This window comes from Nerophis lumbriciformis, linkage group LG17, assembly GCF_033978685.3.
Source record: "Nerophis lumbriciformis linkage group LG17, RoL_Nlum_v2.1, whole genome shotgun sequence".
Taxonomy (NCBI): domain Eukaryota; kingdom Metazoa; phylum Chordata; class Actinopteri; order Syngnathiformes; family Syngnathidae; genus Nerophis; species Nerophis lumbriciformis.
In genome coordinates this window covers 2,950,001-2,958,371 of record NC_084564.2, presented here as the reverse complement: position 1 = coordinate 2,958,371, position 8,371 = coordinate 2,950,001, and the positions used below count along the sequence as shown (strand labels likewise).

General features: G+C 45.2%; 1 protein-coding gene across 1 annotated transcript in view; it reads left to right on the top strand.

Annotated features, from left to right (window-relative positions):
• Positions 1–3,339: 3,339 nt before the first annotated feature.
• caln1 (calneuron 1) overlaps positions 3,340–8,371 on the top strand; it is a 147,426-nt gene continuing 142,394 nt past the window's right edge. Inside the window, exon 1 of the mRNA XM_061972231.1 lies at positions 3,340–3,440. The gene's annotated coding sequence lies outside the window, so the exon portion shown is untranslated. The remainder of the gene's footprint in view (positions 3,441–8,371) is intronic.

Here is an 8,371-nt window from a genome sequence, read left to right as displayed (position 1 = left end):
GGTCGCCTGTATTGTATTTTGCGTCCTCTTCTACTGATGTTTTCCTCAAGATAATTGAGGAGGCTACGATGTCTTTGAAAACGCCAGGAAGTCCAGATTTTTTTTTAATTTGTCATAATGTTAACCATATTCGTTTTGAAGTAACCATGGACCAGGGCGACAAAAACATGCGATTAAGTGATCTAATTAATAGTTTGACATGCCTTTATCCTCGCTGTCTAGATGACGTCGCACCAGGAGGAGGCGGCATATCAAGTCGGCCGATGGAAAGTGAGTTATCTACCCATTACTCAAAAACTGATGTTATGGAGAAAATGCCAGATTCATTTTCAGGAGCCAAAAATACATTTAAGAAAATTGTTGTCTTTTAGCTGTCCAAATCAATCAATCAATTCAAAAGTATTTGTAGCCTTTAACCACAGATGCCTTGAAGGGCTGCAGAAAATGACATCACTGGTCTGAACCCACATCTGGGTGAGAAAAAACTCAAAACCCAAAATGGGAAAACTCAGAAACCTTGGGAAGGGTCTGCAAATGTGGTGAAGTCAGTGCAAATTATTCATAATAATGTGAAAGTCCAGTCCATTGGGGGCAAGCAGAGGGTTGTAGGAGGTCTTCATCCATGTCATACAGGGGTGGGTCATCACTCTGAACAGCAAGGACCTCTTCCAGACTGGTATATCTCCAAGGATTATCCATGGCCACCTGGTAACCTCTCCATGCAAAAAAGAGAAGCGGCAGGTCACCTGGTCTAAAACAGAGTCTATTTAAAAGCCAGAGCCGGGGTGTCCAAACTTTTTGACTTGTATATATAGCCTAAACATACATACAGTACAGGCCAAAAGTTTGGACACACCTTCTCCTCATTCAATGCGTTTTCTTTATTTCCATGACTATTTACAGGTAAAAGCCAGTAAATTAGAATATTTTGAAAAACTTGATTTATTTCAGTAATTGCATTCAAAAGGTGTAACTTGTACATTATATTTATTCATTGCACACAGACTGATGCATTCAAATGTTTATTTCATTTAATTTTGATGATTTGAAGTGGCAACAAATGAAAATCCAAAATTCCGTGTGTCACAAAATTAGAATATTACTTAAGGCTAATACAAAAAAGGGATTTTTTAGAAATGTTGGCCAACTGAAAAGTATGGAAATGAAAAATATGAGCATGTACAATACTCAATACTTGGTTGGAGCTCCTTTTGCCTCAATTACTGCGTTAATGCGGCGTGGCATGGAGTCGATGAGTTTCTGGCACTGCTCAGGTGTTATGAGAGCCCAGGTTGCTCTGATAGTGGCCTTCAACTCTTCTGCGTTTTTGGGTCTGGCATTCTGCATCTTCCTTTTCACAATACCCCACAGATTTTCTATGGGGCTAAGGTCAGGGGAGTTGGCGGGCCAATTTAGAACAGAAATACCATGGTCCGTAAACCAGGCACGGGTAGATTTTGCGCTGTGTGCAGGCGCCAAGTCCTGTTGGAACTTGAAATCTCCATCTCCATAGAGCAGGTCAGCAGCAGGAAGCATGAAGTGCTCTAAAACTTGCTGGTAGACGGCTGCGTTGACCCTGGATCTCAGGAAACAGAGTGGACCGACACCAGCAGATGACATGGCACCCCAAACCATCACTGATGGTGGAAACTTTACACTAGACTTCAGGCAACGTGGATCCTGTGCCTCTCCTGTCTTCCTCCAGACTCTGGGACCTCGATTTCCAAAGGAAATGCAAAATTTGCTTTCGTCAGAAAACATGACTTTGGACCACTCAGCAGCAGTCCAGCTCTTTTTTTCCTTAGCCCAGGTGAGACGCTTTTCGCGCTGTTTCTTGGTCAACAGTGGCTTGACACGAGGTATGCGGCAGTTGAAACCCATGTCTTTCAAGCGTCTCTTGGTGGTGGATCTTGAAGCACTGACTCCAGCAGCTGTCCACTCCTTCTGAATCTCCCCCACATTTTTGAATGGGTTTTTTTTCACAATCTTGACCAGGGCGCGGTGATCCCTATCGCTTGTACACTTTTTCTGACCACAGTTTTTCCTTCCCTTTGCCTCTCCATTAATGTGTTTGGACACAGAGCTCTGAGAACAGCCAGCCTCTTCAGCAATAACCTTTTGTGTCTTTCCCTCCTTGTGCAATGTGTCGATGGTTGCCTTTTGGACAGCTGTCAAATCTGAAGTCTTCGCCATGTTTGTGTAGGCTTCAGAACTGGACTGAGAGACCATTTAAAGCCCTTTGCAGGTGTTTTGAGTTAATCAGCTGATTAGTTTGTGGCACCAGGTGTCTTCAAAATTTAACCCTTACACAATATTCTAATTTTGTGACACACGGAATTTTGGATTTTCATTTGTTGCCACTTCAAATCATCAAAATTAAATGAAATAAACATTTGAATGCATCAGTCTGTGTGCAATGAATAAATATAATGTACAAGTTACACCTTTTGAATGCAATTACTGAAATAAATCAAGTTTTTCAAAATATTCTAATTTACTGGCTTTTACCTGTATACACACACATAACACTCATCTACTCATTGTTGAGTTAAGGGTTGAATTGTCCATCCTTGTTCTATTCTCTGTCACTATCTTTCTAACCATGCTGAACTCTGATGATGCATTGCTGTGTGGCACGCACAAAAGTGCTTTCATCAAATGCACTAGATGGCAGTATTGTCCTGTTTAAGAGTGTCACAACATTGCTGTTTACGGCAGACGAACTGCTTTACTGTAGACGTTCTTTATATTGTTGGAAAGCGGACTCAGGTCCGCATGGAGCTGGAGGGGGCGTGGCCTCCAGCTCGGCCTGAATTTCGGGAGAAAATTTGTCCCGGGAGGTTTTCGGGAGAGGCGCTGAATTTCGGGAGTCTCCCGGAAAATCCGGGGAGGGTTGGCAAGTATGACGTAGCCAGACTGTAAAACACGCAAAGTTGACTTTAGCCCGAATTAAAAAATGTTGAAATATTAGTATTTTTCACGATGGCCTTCCCTCACTGCACTGAACACACATGACACAACAACAACAACAACAACAACAACACACCGTTGTCATCGTTTGTCCTTAGCTTGTGTACTTAAAGCAGTGTCCTGTGAGTGTGTCATGTGTGATGTCACAGCCCAGTGGATACAATGTGAACATGTTTAAATTGTGTGTGTACACGTGTGTAATGATCAGCAATTGTGCACTGGAACATGTGTTGTCATGTGTGACACACTACTTTTTATTTATTAGTGCGTGACAGCCGTTTGTGAACATCACGCCTCATTGAGGCTCTCATTCGGTGTTTTATTTATTAACAGTCATGTCTTTCAGCGCCGCACGGAGTCTTGTATTTGCCCCCCCGAGCAACACTGCACGCCACTCAGGGCTTCTTCTGTTAGCCACCTGACTTGAAAGGAGCAAGAACCACAAAGATAAGACGCCACGTTCCCAAACTGTAAGAATTTAGAGCTTCTGATTACACTTTTTCTTTTCTATTGACATTTCAATTATAAAAAAAGCTCAGTAGCGTGCCTAAAATGTTAACTGTAAAACGTGTCAAGCATCAAGTACCAAAATATGACATGTGTGTACTAGAGATGCGCGGTTTGCGGACACAACCGCGGAGTCCGCGGATTATCCAGGTGCAAATTCTACAGAGTTCAGCACTGAGGATTTTTTTCCACCTGTGACTTGTCCTTGTCTGATACCAGCAGGGCCGAGTCATCCGCAAACGAGAACAACTCACAGTCGCATGCTGATGACAAGTCGTTTACGTATATTAGGAACAGTAAAGGCCCTAATATACTGCCTTGGGGGACTCCACAGCTTACCTGTTCCCTCCCCTCCAAGTAAGATTGCATCCAGCTCGATGAGGTTTTATCAAATCCGATTGCGCTGAGCTTATCAGTATACAAGTTTACGTACAGCAGTGATCCTCAACAGGCGGACCGCGGTCCATGTCCGGACCCAGCGACGTGTCCGTCCGGACCCAACACGAATTATAGTAAAAAAAAAAAAAAAAAGTTTTTTTTATTATTATAATTATAATTATTCCATCCATCCATCCATCTTCTTCCGCTTATCCGAGGTCGGGTCGCGGGGGCAGCAGCCTAAGCAGGGAAGCCCAGACTTCCCTCTCCCCAGCCACTTCGTCCAGCTCCTCCCGGGGGATCCCGAGGCGTTCCCAGGCCAGCCGGGAGACATAGTCTTCCCAACGTGTCCTGGGTCTTCCTCGTGGCCTCCTACCGGTCGGACATGCCCTAAACACCTCCTTAGGGAGGCGCTCGGGTGGCATCCTGACCAGATGCCCGAACCACCTCATCTGGCTCCTCTCCATGTGGAGGAGCAGCGGCTTTACTTTGAGCTCCCCGCGGATGACAGAGCTTCTCACCCTATCTCTAAGGGAGAGCCCCGCCACCCGGCGGAGGAAACTCATTTCGGCCGCTTGTACCCGTGATCTTGTCCTTTCGGTCATAACCCAAAGCTCATGACCATAGGTGAGGATGGGAACGTAGATCGACCGGTAAATTGAGAGCTTTGCCTTCCGGCTCAGCTCCTTCTTCACCACAACGGATCGATACAGCGTCCGCATTACTGAAGACGCCGCACCGATCCGCCTGTCGATCTCACGATCCACTCTTCTCTCACTCGTGAACAAGACTCCGAGGTACTTGAACTCCTCCACTTGGGGCAAGATCTCCTCCCCAACCCGGAGATGGCACTCCACCCTTTTCCGGGCGAGAACCATGGACTCGGACTTGGAGGTGCTGATTCTCATCCTAGTCGCTTCACACTCAGCTGCGAACCGATCCAGTGAGAGCTGAAGATCCTGGCCAGATGAAGCCATCAGGACCAAATCATCTGCAAAAAGCAGAGACCTAATCCTGCAGCCACCAAACCGGATCCCCTCAACGCCTTGACTGCGCCTAGAAATTCTGTCCATAAAAGTTATGAACAGAATCGGTGACAAAGGGCAGCCTTGGCGGAGTCCAACCCTCACCGGAAACGTGTCCGACTTACTGCCGGCAATGCGAACCAAGCTCTGACACTGATCATACAGGGAGCGGACCGCCACAATCAGACAGTCCGAAACCCCATACTCTCTGAGCACTCCCCACAGGACTTCCCGAGGGACACGGTCGAATGCCTTCTCCAAGTCCACAAAGCACATGTAGACTGGTTGGGCAAACTCCCATGCACCCTCAAGGACCCTGCCGAGAGTATAGAGCTGGTCCACAGTTCCACGACCAGGACGAAAACCACACTGTTCCTCCTGAATCATTGAATAATTATTATAAAAAAATATAATAATTGTATTTATCTGTGAGTTATCGCTAGCGCAAGTCAACGTTCTTTGTTGTTTTTAGTCAAATATCTCCACGTTTCGTTTACACTTCTCGTGTCTCACTCACTCCGTCTCTCTCTCTCTCTCTCTCTCAGAGAGAGAAAGAGAGAGAGACGGAGTGAGAGCGAGAGAACGCCACTCTGATTGGCTAATTCCGGGGTATGGGTTGTCATCTCTTTCACAACGACGCGCTGATAGGCTGTTACCACCTGGGTCATGTGCACAGTGCATGGAACCTTTCGCTGCTGTCTCGTATCGCTACTTCGCTAACTGTTCACTCGTCAGTCACTGAATGTGAATCAAATCACAATGGCATGCTCCAAGTTGGCTCAGGCTGGTAAAAGAAAGGTGGACAGGGAAAACCGACGTTTCAAGGAAGAATGGACAGAGCAATATGTTTTCATCCTACCTACTGCAAGTACCAGACCAATGTGTCTACTATGCAACACTACTGTTGCTCTGGTGAAAAGTGAAAATCTGAAACGTCACTATCTGAAAGAGCACCGCGAATTTGAAGAGACATTTCCTCATGATTCAGAGCTAAGAAAAAAAGAAATCACGAGGCTGAAAAAGCCATATGAAACATCAAGCAAGATTTTTGTTAAATCTATGACACAACAACAAATAGCAACAGAGCAGTGACGTGCGGTGAGGTTGATGGCTGGTGAGGCACTGACTTCATCACAGTCAGATTTACAAACATATGAACCCTAAAGAGTATCTTATTCACCATTTGATTGGCAGCAGTTAACGGGTTATGTTTAAAAGCTCATACCAGCATTCTTCCCTGCTTGGCACTCAGCATCAAGGCTTGGAATTGGGGGTTAAATCACCAAAAATGATTCCCGGGCGCAGCGCCGCTGCTGCCCACTGCTCCCCTCACCTCCCAGGGGGTGATCAAGGGATGGGTCAAATGCAGAGGACACATTTTTTCAAAGTTCTTATTTATTTTTGTTTCAAAGAAAATATTTCATGTATTTTATTGGATATTTATTTTATTTTTGTTAATTTTAAGAAAATGTTAAACTACCTACCTCCTGCTATTATATAAGCTTGACCGATAATAAACGGACCCAGCCTGTTTAAAAAAAACATTTGTGGACCTTCAAGATTTGTACTTGAGGACCCCTGACGTACAGTATACAGTAACAGTCAGAGGTGGGTAGTAACGCGCTACATTTACTCCGTTACATCTACTTGAGCAACTTTTGGGATAAATTGTACTTCTAAGAGTAGTTTTAATGCAACATATTTTTACTTTTACTTGAGTATATTTATAGAGAAGAAACGCTACTTTTACTCCGCTACTTTTATCTACATTCAGCTCGCTACTCGCTACTAATTTTTATCGATCTGTTAATGCACGCTTTGTTTGTTTTGGTCTGTCAGACAGACCTTCATAGTGCCTGCGTTTCAACAAATACAGTCACTGGTGACGTTCACTCCGTTCCACCAATCAGATGCAGTCACTGGTGACGTTGGACCAATCAAACAGAGCCAGGCGGTCACATGACCTGACTTAAACAAGTTGAAAAACGTATTGGGGTGTTACCATTTAGTGGTTAATTGTACGGAATATGTACTGTACTGTGCAATCTACTAATACAAGTTCCAATCAATCAATCAAAAGTGTGAAGGAAAAAATACCCTTTTTTATTTCAACCGTACATCCCGTCAAAAGCCTAAAGACTGACTGCACAGTTCCTGTCTTCACAATAAAAGTGCCGCTCCATCGCGCCTGCGCTTTCAAAATAAGAGTCTTCGAAAGCCAGCGCAAACAAGCTAGCAAGCTACGGAGTTTGCCGCCGATGTATTTCTTTTAAAGTGTATAAAAACGAATATGGAAGCTGGACAAATAAGATGCCAAAAACCAACCACTTGCATGTGGTATTAGACAGAAAGGAGGAACTTTTTTTCTCCTCCATTTGAAAACGTGGACGTTATCATCACTACTGTCTGATTACAATCAATGCAAGTCATCAGAATCAGGTAATACACCAACTTATATTCTTGTCTTCATGAAAGAAAGGAATCTATATGTTAAACATGCATGTATATTCATTAAAACACCTTTAACATGTGAACAAAAACGGCAAAATAAATAAATATAAATTATATACTGTATATATCAATGTATGTATATATATATGTGTATATATATATATATATATATATATGTATATATATATATATATATATATATATATATATATATATATATATATATGTGTGTGTGTATATATATATATTAGAGATGCGCGGTTTGCGGGCACAACCGCGGAGTCCACGGATTATCCGCGGATCGGGCAGATGAAATAAAAAAAAATTAGATTTTATCCGCGGGTCGGGTCGGGCGGTTGAAATTAAAAAAATTAGATTTTAAATAGATTCAGGCGGGTGGCAGTTAAACCAATTGGTAAATATATATACATAGTTAAATGTTGTTACCCACATACGAAAAACGAGCAGGCACCTGCAGCATATGCCACAACAGAAGAAAAAAAAAAAAAGAGATGGACACTTTTACGGAGCGGAGAAGGGACGCCTCGCCGGGGTCCGGGACCGAGGCCCCTTCCCCCGAGAGGGCCCCACCGGGAGCCGTAGCTGAGGCGATCCGCGAGAAGGGCCCGACGCACGTCCAGGGTCACCACCGCGCCCACCGCACCGACACCCCGCCTCGTCCGCCTTCGCCGCGGCCGGCGTCACGCGCAGCAGGTAAGCAGCTTACCTGCCCGCCACCCCCGTGGCCGGGGGCTCGTAACAGGGGTCACTCCGCGCGCTCCGCCCGCGCAGCTTACCTGCCCGCCACCCCTGTTGCCGGGGGGCGCGTAACAGGGGTCACTCCGCGCGCAGTGCGCTCACGAAAGGGGTGGGGCTCACCCTGGTTGATATGGACAGCAGGACGGTGGCCATGGAAGTCGGAACCCGCTAAGGAGTGTGTAACAACCCACCTGCCGAATCAACTAGCCCTGAAAATGGATGGCGCTGGAGCGTCGGGCCCATATACCCGGCCGTCGCCGGCAGCGAGACGCGCTTGGAGG